Source organism: Biomphalaria glabrata, chromosome 10 (genome assembly GCF_947242115.1).
Source record: "Biomphalaria glabrata chromosome 10, xgBioGlab47.1, whole genome shotgun sequence".
NCBI lineage: Eukaryota > Metazoa > Mollusca > Gastropoda > Planorbidae > Biomphalaria > Biomphalaria glabrata.
In genome coordinates this window covers 28,200,673-28,218,891 of record NC_074720.1, presented here as the reverse complement: position 1 = coordinate 28,218,891, position 18,219 = coordinate 28,200,673, and positions in this window count along the sequence as shown.

Below are 18,219 nucleotides of genomic sequence, written 5' to 3'. Positions count from 1 at the left end.
CACATTTACTTTTCTCCAACAAATTTCGGGTACCCATTAAAGATGGGTGGATTCGAAATCCCAGTCTTCACCAGGATTCGAATCCGGGACCCCTCGGTTCAGAAGCCAAGCGCTTTACCACTCAGCCACCGCGGCTTCAATCTGTCCGTTTCTCCCAGCGATGCTCCAGCCTCTCCAACACGTTCAAATAAAAGTTTAAAAACGTCTTTCCTCAATGTTGCTGTCAGAGGACCGACTCGTTCATTGAATGATGCCATCACAAATGTAAACAACAATTTTATGATGACGCTAATCTACACTTTCAGTTCAGCAGGAGTGAAACCATCGTCAAGCAGATGTGTATCAGAAAATATGCCTCTGACTGTAGGGTCATCAAATACTAACAATTTAACAAAATAATTATTTTTCTTTAAAATAACTCAATCTTCACATCGTCGCACAGATTTATTAGGCTATTCTTGTACTGTCCAGTCGAACAGAGGCTACTTCCCACACGTTGCCTGTAACATTCTGTTACACTAAAGTTCGCTATGTTCGTTATAATAATAGTTTCTAATTATTAATGAATTATTTTTCTCAAAATAAAAAATATTATAAGTGCTGTTGAAATCTGATTTCACTCTTATTTTATGCATACAACAAAAAAATATTAAAACCTAATCTTTCATCGTATTAATTATTTCCCCCCAAAAGACAGACACAAACTCCCACTAGAGACATTTACGAGTTAAAAAAACAACAAATTTGTAATGATTATTTAATTATTATTCTTCAATTATTTGTCTGGAGATTGTTATTTTAAGAGACTTTTTTCTTTATTAATATTAAAGCACAAATTTAATATCCACTATTGATCCCTAACCCGTATTCTTTTTTTTTAACAAAGCTTATATCAACTCAGTCTGTCTGTCTGTCTGTCTGGTAAAATATCCCTAACCCGTATTCTTTTTTTTTAACAAAGCTTATATCAACTCAGTCTGTCTGTCTGTCTGGTAAAATATGTGTACACGTTATTTCTCCCACACCCAATCTCGGATCAAGCTGAAATTTTGCACAATCATTTCTTTTACCAAACAACACAATAATCAATGTTAAAAATTAATCAATCAGCTAATTGACTATTGGTGATTTATTATTTTGTTTGATATCTCGAACAAGGGAAAGAAAATTTATTTGTCTGAAGTGATGGTATAAGCTAAATTAGTCCTCTTTATAGGTCGCCGTCTAAATTGAAACGGACAATACATAACTATACAATCTTCTCTTGTCAGAAATGTGAATGTTGTCAATGGTAACAATCCACCCAGATATCCCTTTATGTCTCCCCTCTTCCATGTTCCCAACTGGTCTAGACAAGTGATAGGATCACAGCGTAGTGAGACAAGTGATAGGATCACAGCGTAGTGAGACAAGTGATAGGATCACAGCGTAGTGAGACAAGTGATAGGATCACAGCCTATTGAGACAAGTGATAGGATCACAGCGTAGTGAGACAAGTGATAGGATCATAGCGTACTGAGACAAGTGATAGGATCACAGCGTAGTGAGACAAGTGATAGGATCACAGCCTATTGAGACAAGTGATAGGATCACAGCGTAGTGAGACAAGTGATAGGATCACAGCCTAGTGAGACAAGTGATAGGATCACAGCCTATTGAGACAAGTGATAGGATCACAGCGTAGTGAGACAAGTGATAGGATCACAGCCTAGTGAGACAAGTGATAGGATCACAGCCTATTGAGACAAGTGATAGGATCACAGCCTAGTGAGACAAGTGATAGGATCACAGCGTAGTGAGACAAGTGATAGGATCACAGCCTAGTGAGACAAGTGATAGGATCACAGCGTAGTGAGAAAGCTAAAAGCATGAAATAGCGCTAAACAAAAACAATGGACCTCGTTCACCAATCTTAAACAGACAACATTTAGCCACGTGATTCTCTATCTCTTCTATACAAATTACTTAATCCATAAAGGCTGTCACATGATAGGTTTTTTTAATTGTTTTATCAATATTATCACGTGGCTAAATGTTGTTTGTTTACGATTGGTGAATGAGGTCCATTGGTAAAAATATTTCTAATAGCACAGATTTATTGTTGTATGTTTCTTTGTCTCCTGATTGACGATACCATCGATGATATGACCCCATTAAATTAACTTCATTTTTGGGTTCATAAACTTTGATTTGTGTTAAATAAAAAGGGCATGCATTTATCTTTACCAATTATAACATTGTCTGATTAAAAGAAAAACGTTATTGAAGTTTAACCCTAACAGGCTAGTGAAATACAAATAGGAAAAATTGAATAATCCCTTCTGAGCAAGCAAAATAATCACGGAGAGATAGAGTTAAATGACTGATCCAAACTCATTAATACAATTACACTTCGTATAAGATTTATTTTTTTTATGTATTTTTTTTTGTTTCTTAAATGAATTTTTTTGTGGGCGGAAAGAAAGATGGATTAAAATACTTAATGGTCATCTATCAAGCACCCATCAATGTTAGCTCCATTGAGTAATTGTCTTGGCGCTATTCTTGAGACATTTTTTTAGTAATATTTATTGTTTGATTTCATTTTTAATCTCTGCGTAAAAATACTTCTTTTTATATAAAATCTAGAATAAAATTTGATAGACAAATTATAACATGAAGGCAGTGGCGTAGTTATGGTGGGGGATGGGGTTAGAATTTGAAAATTTGAGGGGGCTCCCAAATGAATGTTCGAAATACTTTTTTACATTAACTTTTAAATATTACACCATTATCTCATGTCATGATGTCGAATGTTAAAATGCAGGGTCCCCTAAAGAGGTCAAACCCCACCCAGCCCCCCCCCCCCAAAATGATGGCAAATCTCCTAGCTACGCCACTGCAGGAAGGGGGTGGTTATATATTGCAACTAACATGTCTTTACTTCAATTTTACTCAGGAACCTTAACTCACGAGATGTGATTCAAAAAGTCTACCATATTTTCCCCAGCAGTGATTCAATAGGCGTGCCTTACATTTCCCAAACATCTAATTGGAGGCTCACTTAGAGGAGATTATAAATAACTTAGGTCTACTTTTAAATTTACCATATCTATTTTGGATGTTGGAATTGTTTTCAATACTAGACCTGCCAAATACCATTATATAGAATGTGAATAAGTTCTTAGATTATTTTTTTGGACGCTGTAAAGGGCACGTAACGGAGTGATTATAATCATTGCAATGAGTAAAGTGTCTTATGTCACTTCATTGACTTCTAATTTTAATTAAAAGTAAATCAAGTTAGATAGTTGGATGTTTTTCGTTTTTTTTTTTGTTGTTGTTTTGTTTCTATGTGTGAGCAGGTCAGGCAGGCGCGAGTAGGAGAGACCTATTCTTACTGCTCAACATTAAAATTTACCAACAGTAGGCAGATGTTAGCGCTACTGGGTGGGCTCAATCTGTGCACCTCGGTATGGTGACCAAGGGGCTAGAGTCACCTAAGTAACCAGACAACTAACTATACTAACTTAACTAAATGAAAACAAGATAACAAACTTTTAGTTTACGATAAATAAAACAAAAAGAAACTTTATTTACATACAAAAATAAATCAATAATAAAATACTACTACTGAACCCATCAACTAACTAAAACCCTCTAAATCTACACCACTACAAACACTAACAAACTAACCAACTATCTAACACAAACTGATCAACCCAACTATCTAAATCACTACAACTACTACCCTAGACCTAGATCGACAAACAAACTACAATAAACTAGTCTAGATCTACAATATTCTATTACTATAACCAACCCATAACACTAACACTAAATCAAGAACACCTTACTCTGAATACCTTACTAACTAGACTAAACTAATTAGTAACTAGCTAAAGCAAGAAACAGACTATAACTAAGCCACTAATAAGGCAACACTACAGAAACAAAATAACACTAGCTTCCCTAGAATTAGATCTAGAAGAATAGATCTACAGAAGCAGTTATAAGCAGGAACTATTTCAGCAGTAATATTCATCAGTAACAACAGCTAAAAGCAGTAATATTCAGCAGCTAAAAGCAGTAATATTCAGCAGCTAAAAGCAGCAGTATTCAGCAGCTAAAAGCAGTAACAATAGCCTGCAAAACATAAATGCAAAACTATATTATATTCTATTAGGACTGATGGACGCCGCCATCTTCAATACAGCATGTTGCCAACTATTATGACAAATAGTCCAAGTAGAAAATAAAATAACTACCTTACACATAGTATAGATCTAGTAAAAAATATATAATATTTCTACACATACAGGCCGTCCCAGGTACAGGAATAAAAATATAATTAGACGACAGACCACAAAGATCTTCAGCTGTCACACAGACAGATATGGTACTGACCACTGGTCAACTGTACACTGAAGTTCGACTGAACTGTTTTAAGACAGCATGTAGTACATCCCTTTTATACTATCCCGCACTAACCTATATAAATATGCGGAAGTATAATTAATAAGTTTGACACTAGCCTATAAAAATAAATATATAAAAATAGATCTAACCTATACAACAAACATACATTTAAAAAATAGCTAAAATTGCATATAAAACTAGATCTGGGAGCGCAAGCTCACATATGTATAATTATATAAGTACAAGTATAAATGTATTTTGGGCATTTAAAAAAAAAACATATATGATCCCTTTAATTTTAAACTACAGGTTGAATAGATATTATGAATGACAATACTAGCTTGAACACAGAGCTGATCATTTTAGCACATGAACACAAAGGTGGTCATTTTGGCGCTTGAACATAAAAGTGGTCATTTTGGCGCTTGAACACAAAAGTGGCCATTTTGCGCTTGAACACAAAGGTTGTCATTTTGGCGCTTGAACACAAAGGTGGTCAATTTGGCGCTTGAACACAAAGGTGGTCAATTTGGCGCTTGAACACAAAGGTGGTTAATTTGGCGCTTGAACACAAAAGTGGTCATTTTGGCGCTTGAACACTAAAGTGGTCATTTTGGCGCTTGAACACAAAGGTTGTCCTTTTGGCGCTTGAACACAGAGGTTGTCATTTCGGCGCTTGACACAAAAGTGGTCATTTTGGCGCTTGAACACAAAGGTTGTCATTTTGGTGCTTGAACACAAAGGTTGTCATTTTGGCGCTTGAACACAAAGGTTGTCATTTTGGCGCTTGAACACAAAGGGGTCATTTTGGCGCTTGAACGTTTACAAAATAAGATCAAAAGTATTCCATGCAGAACTGTTAACAGATGACATTATTACTTGTATATTATTACTTACATATTATTACGTATACTTACATATTATTACTTATATTCTAGGTTCTATTACTTTTAAACGTGTACTATGTATTTGCAAACATAAATGTTCATCGCCCGCTTCTGGAGTTTACCGAGGTGAAGAAAACATCTGAAAGTTGTTTTTTTTTTAAAAAGGGGATGGGAAGGGGTGAAAGAAATAACCACATAAAAAAAACAACTAAAAAAATACTTTAAAAAAACATAGCTTATTTAAAGTGTAATTGTATCCATTAGTTTGGATCAGTCGTGTGATTATAAATACGATTGACCTAGACATAATAAATCTGTGTCTGAAGACAATCCAAGATAATTTGTCTCAATCTGGTCCCCACAATCCAAGATAATTTGTCTTAATCTGGTCCCCACGATCTAAGATAATTTGTCGCAATCTGGTCCCCACGATCCAAGATAATCTGTCTCAATCTGGTCCCCACAATCCAAGATAATCTGTCTCAATCTGGTCCCCACAATCCAAGATAATCTGTCTCAATCTGGTCCACACGATCCAAGATAATCTGTCTTAATCTGGTCCCCACGATTCAAGATAATTTGTCGCAATCTGGTCCACACAATCCAAGATAATCTGCCTTAATCTGGTCCCAACAATCCAAGATAATCTGTCTCAATCTGGTCACCATGATCCAAGATAATTTGTCTCAATCTGGTCCCCACAATCCAAGATAATTTGTCTCAATCTGGTCCCTTAATCCAAGATAATTTGTCTCAATCTGGTTCCCGCAATCCAAGATGATCTGTCTCAATCTAGAGAACACAATCAAAGAGGATTTTCTCTGTGTCCCACAATCCAAGATGATCTTTCTCTAAAACGCATAAAAAAAGCTTTTTTAACTTTTGCAAAACTCAGCTCACGAGTTTGGTTAACTCCAAACTCACGTCAAGGTCTAAAAGACGTAACAGATTGCAGACGCCGCGTCATAATAGAGGTAAGAAATATTACATTTCTCCAAGCAGTAGGTCAACTTCCACAAGACATTCTGTATGGCGATCTAATAGAAGGCAGGAGAGCCGCTAGTCGCCCACTTTTACGTTATACGGATGTATGCAAACGCGACATGAAGCTCTTCAAAATCGACACTAGCAGCTGGGAAGAGGTGGCACTGGATAGATCCACATGGAGAGAGAGCATATGTTAGATCTAGCACTAGACAGCACTATGTTATGCACAGAAAGCAAATTTTGTGAAGAAAGAAATTTAGTGCATGTACATATTTTTGAATTGTGGAGTCCTCCTTCAAGGGTGAGGTCCTGCACAGCTCCACGACCTTGCCGAGACCTAAATCCGGCCCTGTTTCAGCCAACACAAAAGTGAACCAGGTAGAAGAAGACATGAAATACTCCGGCAGACTCCATTTTGTTTTCAGTGCTCTGTCTGGTCAAGAAACCTTCTCCAGAATAGAGTTTCATTGTTACAATAACAGGACTTAGTCGTTCTTCGTCTGCCAATAAGATGTACACTTATGTATGGGGATAAAATCCATATTTTTAATAGTGTCGTGACATAGTCTGCTATTGTCTTTTTAACCTATTACCATCCCCCCCTTTTTTATAATTTTTTTTCAAGATTGCCAACACGTGATAGTTAAGTGAAGCAGGATACTGTTGTTGTTTTTGTTTTGTTTTTCCATGTGACTTCTACTTAAGAAGTAGATCCTGTTTTCTAATTGACCTTCATTTTTATGAATGAAATCTGAATGTGTAAGTGTATAGAGTCCTGTAGTTTCACTCTGAACGAGACTTGGTTGTAAGCCTTAGAAAATGTTCTTGTGTAGAGATGTTAATCAAAAGTGTGTTAGTGAAATGGAGAGGATGAACACACAAACACACTCATGTGCTCACGTGTGGTCATGTGTGTAGCTAGTCCCAATGTCTATGTCTAGAAATACAAATGAAACCATTCTTTCTATTTTCTTGACTTATCCGGGCTGACACCAAATGTACTTCTGACACATCAGCCTATTACCAAGGATTGGGGGGGGGGGTTTAGAGTGTTATCTAGGGATGAGTAGCCATGTATCTTAATAGTCTAGACTACTCCAAACTCTAGAACAGTGGTTACCAACATTTTTTGTCACGTAGACCCCTTAACATGTTTTCCGGTTTTTTGGTAGACATTCCCCCCCCTGCTTTAGTTATATTTTATTTTTGAAAATTCATTAACTTCAAATTTCAAGTTTTTTTTTTAAAACTAATTTCTAACCAGTGAGTCGAATAATAAATAAAATAAATGTAAAGCTACAATCTAAGTTATATCTTTTTATTAATAAAATTCAAACTTAATGCAAAAAAAAGTTACTATGTATTACATACATTCAACAAACACACTGGAAACGTTTTGTTGATTAAAGGTTTACAAGCTCGCCATATGTTTCATTTAAGGATTTGTTCAATGAAGTAGTCTTTCCAAAATTAAATATTAATTTGCCTTAAGTATCATTGTAAACGTTTTCGCCAAGAACAATAGTGTGTGTATGTGTATAAATATTTCTTATCTATAATAAATAAAAAATATGCAACTAAAAAGACTAATTATTACCAGACAAGGTTGATTCAGCCAGCTCTATCATGAAATATGTCATTTTGGAAAAATATGTTGTTTGCAAAAACAAAAAATTACATAAGGAGAAAGAAAATCTTGACTACAATCCTACAGAGGTCAAGAATTTAGTGAACTCTGTTCTACAATTGAATTACTCTAAGAACCAAAGAGTCAGAGTTTATCTCAAGACGCCACCAAAAATGGAGGAGCTGGGATACTCAACGAATGGCCCGAGGGAGAAAAATTAATTAATAAATCAAGTCCATTGCAACTGGTGAGCTTTCTGGTAGCCACAGAGCAGAAAGAGATGACCGGAACTATCAGCTAACACGCTAGCGAATCACCCAAATACGCAAAACAGTCAGATTGTTTTCATGACCGATGAAAAAAAAACAACCAATCCTCCAGAGCTTGAAAAACTCAATTCCTCCAATGTGACTGTACCCATACAGCTCAACAAGAAAAGCGAGGAAACTGACAAGTGTGGGAGAACAAATACAAATGAAGAAACTAAGACTGAATTGAAAAACTGAGAAATGGACAAGCTCTGATCAAAATTACAAGAAGGATGACCCCTACTATAAATTATCCCGATACCACCGATGTTTAATTTTTCACATAAGAACCAGACACAACAGAATGAGACAACACATGTTCCTGAAGCTGAAAATTGGAACCAGTGAAATTTGCTCTTGTGGGGTGTCGCTAGCGAATCACTAGCGAATGCTGACCATATTCTGCAAAACTGCATTCTTCATCGAAAGGCCCGAACAAGACGATGCCCCCCCCCCCAAAAAAAAAAAAAACATAGAAGGAAAACTAAATTGAGAGCTTATCTGGAAACCATTGTGCAGTTCATCTAAGATAGGACTACTGGTCTAGTCACTGAATACTCCAACATAATTATAAGTACGAAGAAGAAGAAGTTTTTACTGTTATAACTCATCTTACTATATGATGTCGAAAGAGATTTAGTGGGTCTATTCTGAACTTTATCTTTGATTGTTTGAAAGTTTTTCAAACCTTTATCTATTTTATCAGGGTGGCATCACTTCGAATGATCCTCCAGCCCAATGGGTTTCGTAGCATCATTCAAATAAGCACATAAACAATCGCTGGTTTGACAAGGAAGGAATGAAGTCCAATTTCAAATACTCAACGGTGTACAGTCTATGTTTCTTTTTGTTTAAGTTACTAGACAAAATTAAGCTCTTTAACTAGAGTTATTAAGTTAAATACAACAATTTTTCACTAGAGCATTTAGTAAGGTACAAGTCATAGATATGTGTATAAAATAACTCCATTAACGGGATATCAAAATTAAAGTCATGACCTACTGAAATGAGATTCATTATCTAGGACCCCCGTGCCCATCTCATAGACCCCCAATTTACTTTTTCACTTTCGTAGAACCCTTGAAAGTATTCGTAGACCCCTGGGGGTCTATATAGACCACTTTCGGAATCACTGCTCTAGAAGGTTCATTTTGCACACATAAAGTATAAGGAAAAAAAACATTTTGATTAACCCATTCCTTAAGGCTATAACTTGTAAAACAAAAAAAAACAAAAAGCAAAATATACCAAATCTTTGAGTGTAATTGTATCCATTCTGTGGCATTTTACGTCTCGAGAGACGATCTTTTCCTTTTGCAACTTCTTGTGTGACTAAGGAGGACAATCCTTGATACACAGCTGCGGTCACTGGTTGGGCATATGTAATCAACAGGCACTGTTGCATTTTACCCCTTCTTTCTGCTTCTATTGTGTATGGCATCTGCAATCTGAGACCCTTCCTTTATGCTCTCTCTCCGTGTAGATCTATCCAGTGCCACTTTTTCCAGCTACTAGTGTCGATTTTGAAGAGCTTCATATCGCGCTTGCATACATCTGTATTCCGTAAAAGTGGGCGACCAGCGGCTCTTCTACCTTCTGTTAGATCGCTATACAGGATGTCTTGTGGAAGTCGACCTACTGGCATTCTACGAACGTGGCCAAGCCAGCCAAGGTGTCTGCTGTTGATAACAGAGCGGATGTCCTGGCACCCTGCTCTTCCTCATTGGTTATTTTATCTTGCCACCTTACTTTTAAGATCCGCCTTAGGCATCGGAGGTGGAAGACATTCAGCTTCTTTTCCTGCCATAAGTAGGTTGACCATGTTTCACTTCCGTAAAGCAAAGTGCTCATCACACATGTCCGGTAGACTAAGGCTTTAGTATTGTTAGTCAGCAATATGTTGTCCCACACTCTTTTCTGCAGTCGTGAAAAGGTACCATTTGCTTTGGCTATCCAGTTGTTAATGTCTTTATCCAGTAGAGCATCGTTGGATAGCAAAAAAGGTCAACAATTTCTAGTGGTTGACCATTAATGGTTACATGAGGTGCAGTATTTGTGTTCTGAACAAGTATCCTAGTCTTGCTTTGACTAATATTTAAGCCGAACTTCTGGCAAGCAGCAGATAGTTTGTCAACCAGGAACTGAAGCTGAATATCAGAATCAGTCACAATAGCTGCATTATCAGCATACAGGAGTTCCCTGATAAGTACCTTCCTAACCTTGGTTTTTGGCCGCAGCCTTGATACATTAACTAGTTTTCTAGAGGATCTTGTATGGAGAAATACACCTTTGTTGATGTCGTTGAACGCATATTGCAGTAGGCAGGAGAAGGATATGCCAAACAGAGTAGGTGCGAGCACACACCACTGCAAACCTCAAAGGTGCTGATTGGGCTCCATTGAATTTAATGGTACATTTTGTTTCCTCGTGAAAGCACTCATTGAACTTCAGTAGTTTGGGAGGGCAACCTATTTTCCTTAGGAGTTTGAAAAGGCCACTTCTGCTGACCATGTCAAAGGCTTTAGTCAGATCAACAAAAACGATGTAAAAGGGTCTGTCTCTATCTCTGAATTTCTCCTGCAATAATTATAGAGAGGATATCATGTCTATGGTGGATCTACCACTCCTGAATCCATATTGAGACTCTGGGTAGATTCTAGAAGCTATCAGCCTGGATAGTGCCACTCTAGCAAAGATTTTGCCAACTATGCTGAGGAGAGAGATACCCCTATAATTGTTGCAGTCACTCCGATTTCCTTTGTTTTTATATATTGTGACTATATTTGCGTCACGCATGTCATGTGGGACATGACCTGCTTCCCAGCAACGGCAGAGGAGACTATGGAGTTGACCATAACTACTTCGCTGGGATGCCATCACTCCCTGGAGATTTTCTATTTTTCGTGCAGTTTATTGCTTTTTTTTAGATCACCAAGGCTCGGAAACTCATCTAAGCATTCTAATACTGGAAGATCTGGTAGAGAAGCCAGGGCGACATCGTCTACTGTATTCTGTGTGGCATAGACATCGAGGTAGTGTTCTGTCCATCGTTCTAGCTGCTTGGTTTGATCTGTATTTTGTTTCTCCAGATTTTGATGGAAGGGGGCATGCGTAGACACTGTTGGACCCAGGGCCGCTTTTATGCCATCAAACAGAGCTTTACTATTTCCTAAGTAGAAACTTTCTTGAATTATGTTGCGGATATCCTTCCAAAAGTTGTTAGCACACTTTCTAGCCATTTGTTTTGCTCGTGACACACATGTCTGCAAATCTCTCTCCATTTTCGTTCAACTCACCTTGTCCTAATTGTATCAATTCTTGTGAATCAATCGTATCATTAATTTTTTTTAATAGATCTAGAATAAACAAGGTTACAAAAGACAGTTTGTGTGGAAACACAAACTCAAAATCTGCCCCCGAAGTGGTCCACCCAGGCAGGCTTTAATATTTTCAGAAAGAACATCCGAATGAAATTATATTAAAGACAAATGAGAATGGAGAATGAAAGTTAACAGATCTTGTGTAGTGCCCCAACGGTCCAGCAGATCAAAGGATAGGTGAAAGTGAATGTAAAGTTAAATGTGAACCTGGCCTAACTAGTTCCCCTTCAGACCTTGTGGTCTATAGGGCAGATGATGTGAAGTTCATCTGTTTTTGTGGCCTACGGTTAACGAGGGTGTCATGTAGCCAGCACAACGACCAACCGCCTATACTTTTCTCCAACTAATGTCAGGTACCCATTAGAGCTGAGTGGTTTCAGAGGCGCCCAAAGATTCCAAAGTTGAAAATCCCAGTCTTCACCAGGTTTCGAACCCGGGACCCCCAGTTCGGAAGTCAAGCGCTTTACCGCTCAGCCGCTGTGTTCTTGTGCATAATCTAATTGTTTTGAAAAGGATCAATCTCTTACAATTACTATTCGTTTTAAATTAGGTCTAACTTATAATGCATACTAATTAGTTTTTTCTCTTTAAAAAACTGCTTGCATAACTAATTTTAAAAATTCGATTTTTCACTTTCAGAAATTTAATAGCTTTTCTAGTTTACGAGATCTAAACGGGACAGACGGACAGACATTTCACACAAAACTAATAGCGTCTTTTCCCCTTTCGGGGGCCGCTAAAAATGAGAACGTGTGCGATTGGAAATATTTTGGCCAATTGTTTTTCCTCCCGTACTGGCTTTTCAAAAGCAATTTTAAAAAAAAAACGTAGATCGACTTGAATTCTAACTCGAGGGCTCAAGCCTCTTTGATGGAAGGCCGACAAGCTAGCCGCTGAGTTAAACAAGTGCTTATGAAAACAGAAGCTTTTATAGTTATTGCTAGTTTCAAATTTGTAGACGACCACCTAATTCTCTACACCATGCTAATCTCCCCTTAGCTAGCACAACTAATTGATAAAATAATTGGTCGTTTTTTATTATTAATCCATGAGTTGTTAAAGACAGTTGTTAATTGTGCAAAGTTTCAACTTGATCCGAGAATAGGAAGTGGGAGAAATAAGGTGTACAAGATTTGTACCAGACAGAGGGAGTTGAGACAAGCTTTGTACCAGACAGAGGGAGTTGAGACAAGCTTTGTACCAGACAGAGGGAGTTGAGACAAGCTTTGTACCAGACAGAGGGAGTTGAGACAAGCTTTGTACCAGACAGAGGGAGTTGAGACAAGCTTTGTACCAGACAGAGGGAGTTGAGACAAGCTTTGTACCAGACAGAGGGAGTTGAGACAAGCTTTGTACCAGACAGAGGGAGTTGAGACAAGCTTTGTACCAGACAGAGGGAGTTGAGACAAGCTTTGTACCAGACAGAGGGAGTTGAGACAAGCTTTGTACCAGACAGAGGGAGTTGAGACAAGCTTTGTACCAGACAGAGGGAGTTGAGACAAGCTTTGTACCAGACAGAGGGAGTTGAGACAAGCTTTGTACCAGACAGAGGGAGTTGAGACAAGCTTTGTACCAGACAGAGGGAGTTGAGACAAGCTTTGTACCAGACAGAGGGAGTTGAGACAAGCTTTGTACCAGACAGAGGGAGTTGAGACAAGCTTTGTACCAGACAGAGGGAGTTGAGACAAGCTTTGTACCAGACAGAGGGAGTTGAGACAAGCTTTGTACCAGACAGAGGGAGTTGAGACAAGATTTGTACCAGACAGAGGGAGTTGAGACAAGCTTTGTACCAGACAGAGGGAGTTGAGACAAGCTTTGTACCAGACAGAGGGAGTTGAGACAAGCTTTGTACCAGACAGAGGGAGTTGAGACAAGCTTTGTACCAGACAGAGGGAGTTGAGACAAGCTTTGTACCAGACAGAGGGAGTTGAGACAAGCTTTGTACCAGACAGAGGGAGTTGAGACAAGCTTTGTACCAGACAGAGGGAGTTGAGACAAGATTTGTACCAGACAGAGGGAGTTGAGACAAGCTTAATAACAAGCAGTCGTCCCAAAAAATATCCATTATGAACTAAAGTCCATCGTACTACGTATTTCCATTCTCATTCCTAGAGAAACAGAGAGACACGGAGATAGAGAGAGAGAGAAAAAAAAAGATGGGAGAGAGAGAGAGTGGTAGACAAGAGAGAACGAGACAAATACAGATAGTCTGAGAGATAGGGAGAGAAAGTGGGAGACAGACAAAGAGACAGAAGTTTTCATTTACATATTATTTTGTTTCAATACCTACTATATAGATAGTGGCATATAAATAGTGGCATATAAATAGTGGCATATAAATAGTGGCATATAGATAGTGGCATATAGACAGTGGCATATAAATAGTGGCATATAAATAGTGGCATATAGATAGTGGCATATAGATAGTGGCATATAAATAGTGGCATATAGATAGTGGCATATAGATAGGGGCATAAAGACAGTGCCATATAGATAGTGGCATATAGATAGTGGCATATAGATAGTGGCATATAGATAGTGGCATATAGATAGTGACATATAGATAGTGGCATATAGATAGTGGCATATAGATAGTGGCATATAAATAGTGGCATATAGATAGTGGCATATAGATAGTGGCATATAGATAGTGGCATATAAATAGTGGCATATAGATAGTGGCATATAAATAGTGGCATATAGATAGTGGCATATAGATAGTGGCATATAAATAGTGGCATATAGATAGTGGCATATAGATAGTGGCATATAAATAGTGGCATATAGATAGTGGCATATAGATAGTGGCATATAGATAGTGGCATATAAATAGTGGCATATAGATAGTGGCATATAGATAGTGGCATATAGATAGTGGCATATAAATAGTGGCATATAAATAGTGGCATATAGATAGTGGCATATAGATAGTGGCATATAAACAATGATTTATTCATTGCACCTCATCACGTAAGTAGAAACTCCTTTCTCAACAATATCCAAATCCCCAAAACGTGGGCTCCATTGAGACGACTGTCGTCTTGGTCGTCAAATTGTGGGTGAGGCCAGCGTTCTACACATTTCTGCACACAGTCTTGTCTTCTAAACTCTTACAGCTGTGTTTTCTTTTGTGGGCTCTGGCAGGTCTACAAACTCAGTCATGTAAGCGAAATGGCAAGCCCCTAAACCTAATCTCTCATCTGTCCCTTGATTTTCTTCGTTGGGTTAAGGTGACCTAATGTACCAGACACAAAATAAGCTATTTCAATATTAAGTAGGGAGACAGTTCCTCCAATCACGAAGTTGCTCGTGGCACACATGTCTGCAAATCTCTCTTCATTTTCATTCATCTCACCTAGTCCATGTTTTACCATGATCTTATACCCTCTGTAGTTATTGGCAACCTTAGCCTTGAGGTCGCCCATTATGAAAAGGGTGTTCTTGAGGAACAGTAGCAAAGAACAAAGCAGCAGCCCATTGAAGTAGATATCCTTCAGAGACGCTGGAGATGGATAGGTCACACCCTTCGCAAGCCTGCATCCAACATAACAAGGCAAGCCCTAACCTGGAATCCACAAGGAAAGAGGAATAGGGGACGACCCAGGAATACATGGTGCGCGATTTGGAAGCAGATGGGCAAAACACTTTGGCTTATGTTAGAAAACCTTTCTCAACAATCGGGCAAGCAAAGTTAAATTGTGGAGCTATATGCACATTTTGCTTTGATTGTAAAATTGCTGAGTCTTTTTATTTCCCACTTTGCGCTGATCAACAGACTCTCAACATTGTGTATCTCTAAGAAGTACGTTTCTTTTCAACACCTTTAAATACAGGAATGTCTGTTCGTGTAAGAGGCTGTCGGGAGACTTTTCTTTTTCATCTTCTTGAATCAAATACTGATATCTAAAAGCACCTGTTGAATCAAATACTGATATCTAAAAGCACCTGTTGAATCAAATACTGATATCTAAAAGCACCTGTTGAATCAAATACTGATATCTAAAAGCACCTGTTGAATCAAATACTGATATCTAAAAGCACTTATTGAATCAAATACTGATATCTAATAGCACTTGTTGAATCAAATACTGATATCTAATAGCACTTATTGAATCAAATACTGATATCTAATAGCACTTGTTGAATCAAATACTGATATCTAGTAGCACTTGTTGAATCAAATACTGATATCTAATAGCACTTGTTGAATCAAATACTGATATCTAATAGCACTTATTGAATCAAATACTGATATCTAAAAGCACTTATTGAATCAAATACTGATATCTAATAGCACTTGTTGAATCAAATACTGATATCTAAAAGCACTTGTTGAATCAAATACTGATATCTAATAGCACTTGTTGAATCAAATACTGATATCTAATAGCACTTATTGAATCAAATACTGATATCTAATAGCACTTGTTGAATCAAATACTGATATCTAAAAGCACTTGTTGAATCAAATACTGATATCTAAAAGCACTTGTTGAATCAAATACTGATATCTAAAAGCACTTATTGAATCAAATACTGATATATAAAAGCACTTATTGAATCAAATACTGATATCTAAAAGCACTTATTGAATCAAATACTGATATATAAAAGCACTTATTGAATCAAATACTGATATCTAAAAGCACTTATTGAATCAAATACTGATATCTAAAAGCACTCGCCATATTTAACAAAAAATATTTACTATGCATTTTTTTGTAAAAAAAAATGTAGGCTACTCTATAATACGCAATGTAGTAAACACGGAGCTGCCGTTGTATTTTACTGGCCTTAGCCAATTAAAGATAATGAAAATTAAATACTCAAAATAGTGAACCTAAGACTAAATATTACACAGAAACATAGACACAGAAAGCTAGGGGAAATAACTGCTGCACTTGCAAGACCAACAAAGAAACCGCCTTAACGAACTTGATAAAGCATTGATTTTTACTGGAATATAGATTCACATTACACCAGAAAGACCTAGATTTTCTACTTGCCAGGATTTCGAGTGCTTTAAAATTTTTTTTAAAAATCATGTTTTTTTAATGAGTGTTTCCAATTTTTAGGGGGAAAAAATTTCCGGCAAAACACACACATACTCTCACACATTAAAAAAAAAAAGTTGATTAATTTTGTATTTGATGGTGATTCGATCCCACTTGGCGTGGACACTGAAATAAACAGCCTCACTAAATGCCTCTGTCCGTCACATAGTCAGCTGACTGATTACACAGTGTATCTGAAGCACCAAAGTGTTTGTTATAGTTCGACAGAGTGTAGGCCTACTGAGCAGGGGCGGACTGGCTTTATGGGCATTCGGACCAATTCCCGGTGGGCCGGAAGGCTACCCAAATGGGCCGGTAGGGCCACCTAATGGGCCCCATCAAATTGTCAATAGTTTAATAATATTCGTAGTTTTTTAAATATATTGTTTACAGACTCTACAGTGCAATGTTAATTGAATCTGTGCAATGTTAATTTAGCCTAACCTGTGCAATGCTAATTGAATCCGAAATAATGTATTAGCCTACATCTGTAGACAGTGCTATACTAGTAGGCTCTACACGCTACATACATGGTGATTAAAAAGCAACGTTACATAAGGCCTATATTTCTTATAAGGATATAGTGTTCACTTTATGAATGCGTTCAGTTATCGATACATTATGAAACTAACATAATGATTTTGAGGACATGTAGACCTACAAATAGATGTCTATCATATGATATACATTTTGTGGGCTGGATTGTATAGAATTGCCCGGGCCGGTATTAGCACCCAGTCCACCCCTGCTATTGATCATGAGTGTGTATGTGGGGGGAGGGGGAGGGGGAAATGTGGAAATAACCATAAATCGTTTTTTTTTTTGTCGTTTTATAACTGAAAGCATAACGCAAGTGCTCACCAGAAACGCTTTAGACCAACTTCAGAACAACTAAATGAAATAGAAAAATAAATAATAAACAGATTTTAAAAATACAATTCTACAATTTATTAAATACCTAGTCGCCTATGACATATCACCGACACTGCGGCCTATGATTAGTAAAAAAAAATAATTAGACATTGCTTCTCCAATAATCCTATGTTGTAGAAACCTCTCGGACAGTGGCACATCGGGCCTATAATTTATAAGAATCGTTAAAAGTTGTGTGTTTTGTTTTTTTTTTTTGGCCAGAGTATAGCCATGTTGTGTTGCCTCCCAGATATTGGTACCATGTTAAATTAGTGTAATAGTTGAGTTGTAGGCCCTATACTTTTATAGTAACTCGCGTCTAATTTTCGAATCGATAATAAGTGATCTCAGTTCGAAATGTCCATTTCAAAATTCGGGTTGGGGGTAAGAGCTTTGACGTAATTAATGGTATGCTTATTATAGGTCTATTAAATTAGGTTAAAACCATAGACATATATTTATTTATGTCTATGGTTAAAACTTAATTAAGAACATATGGCCTATATAAATGCCCCATCACATAAAGCTGCCACGTTGGAACAAAGCAACAGGTTGTTTCGCGCACCATGTATTATACATAGGAACACAATGGAAAATCAGTAGGCCTAAGTTTTGATTTAAATTAACACTTATCATTGACACTTTAGCAAGAAAAAAATTCAATAA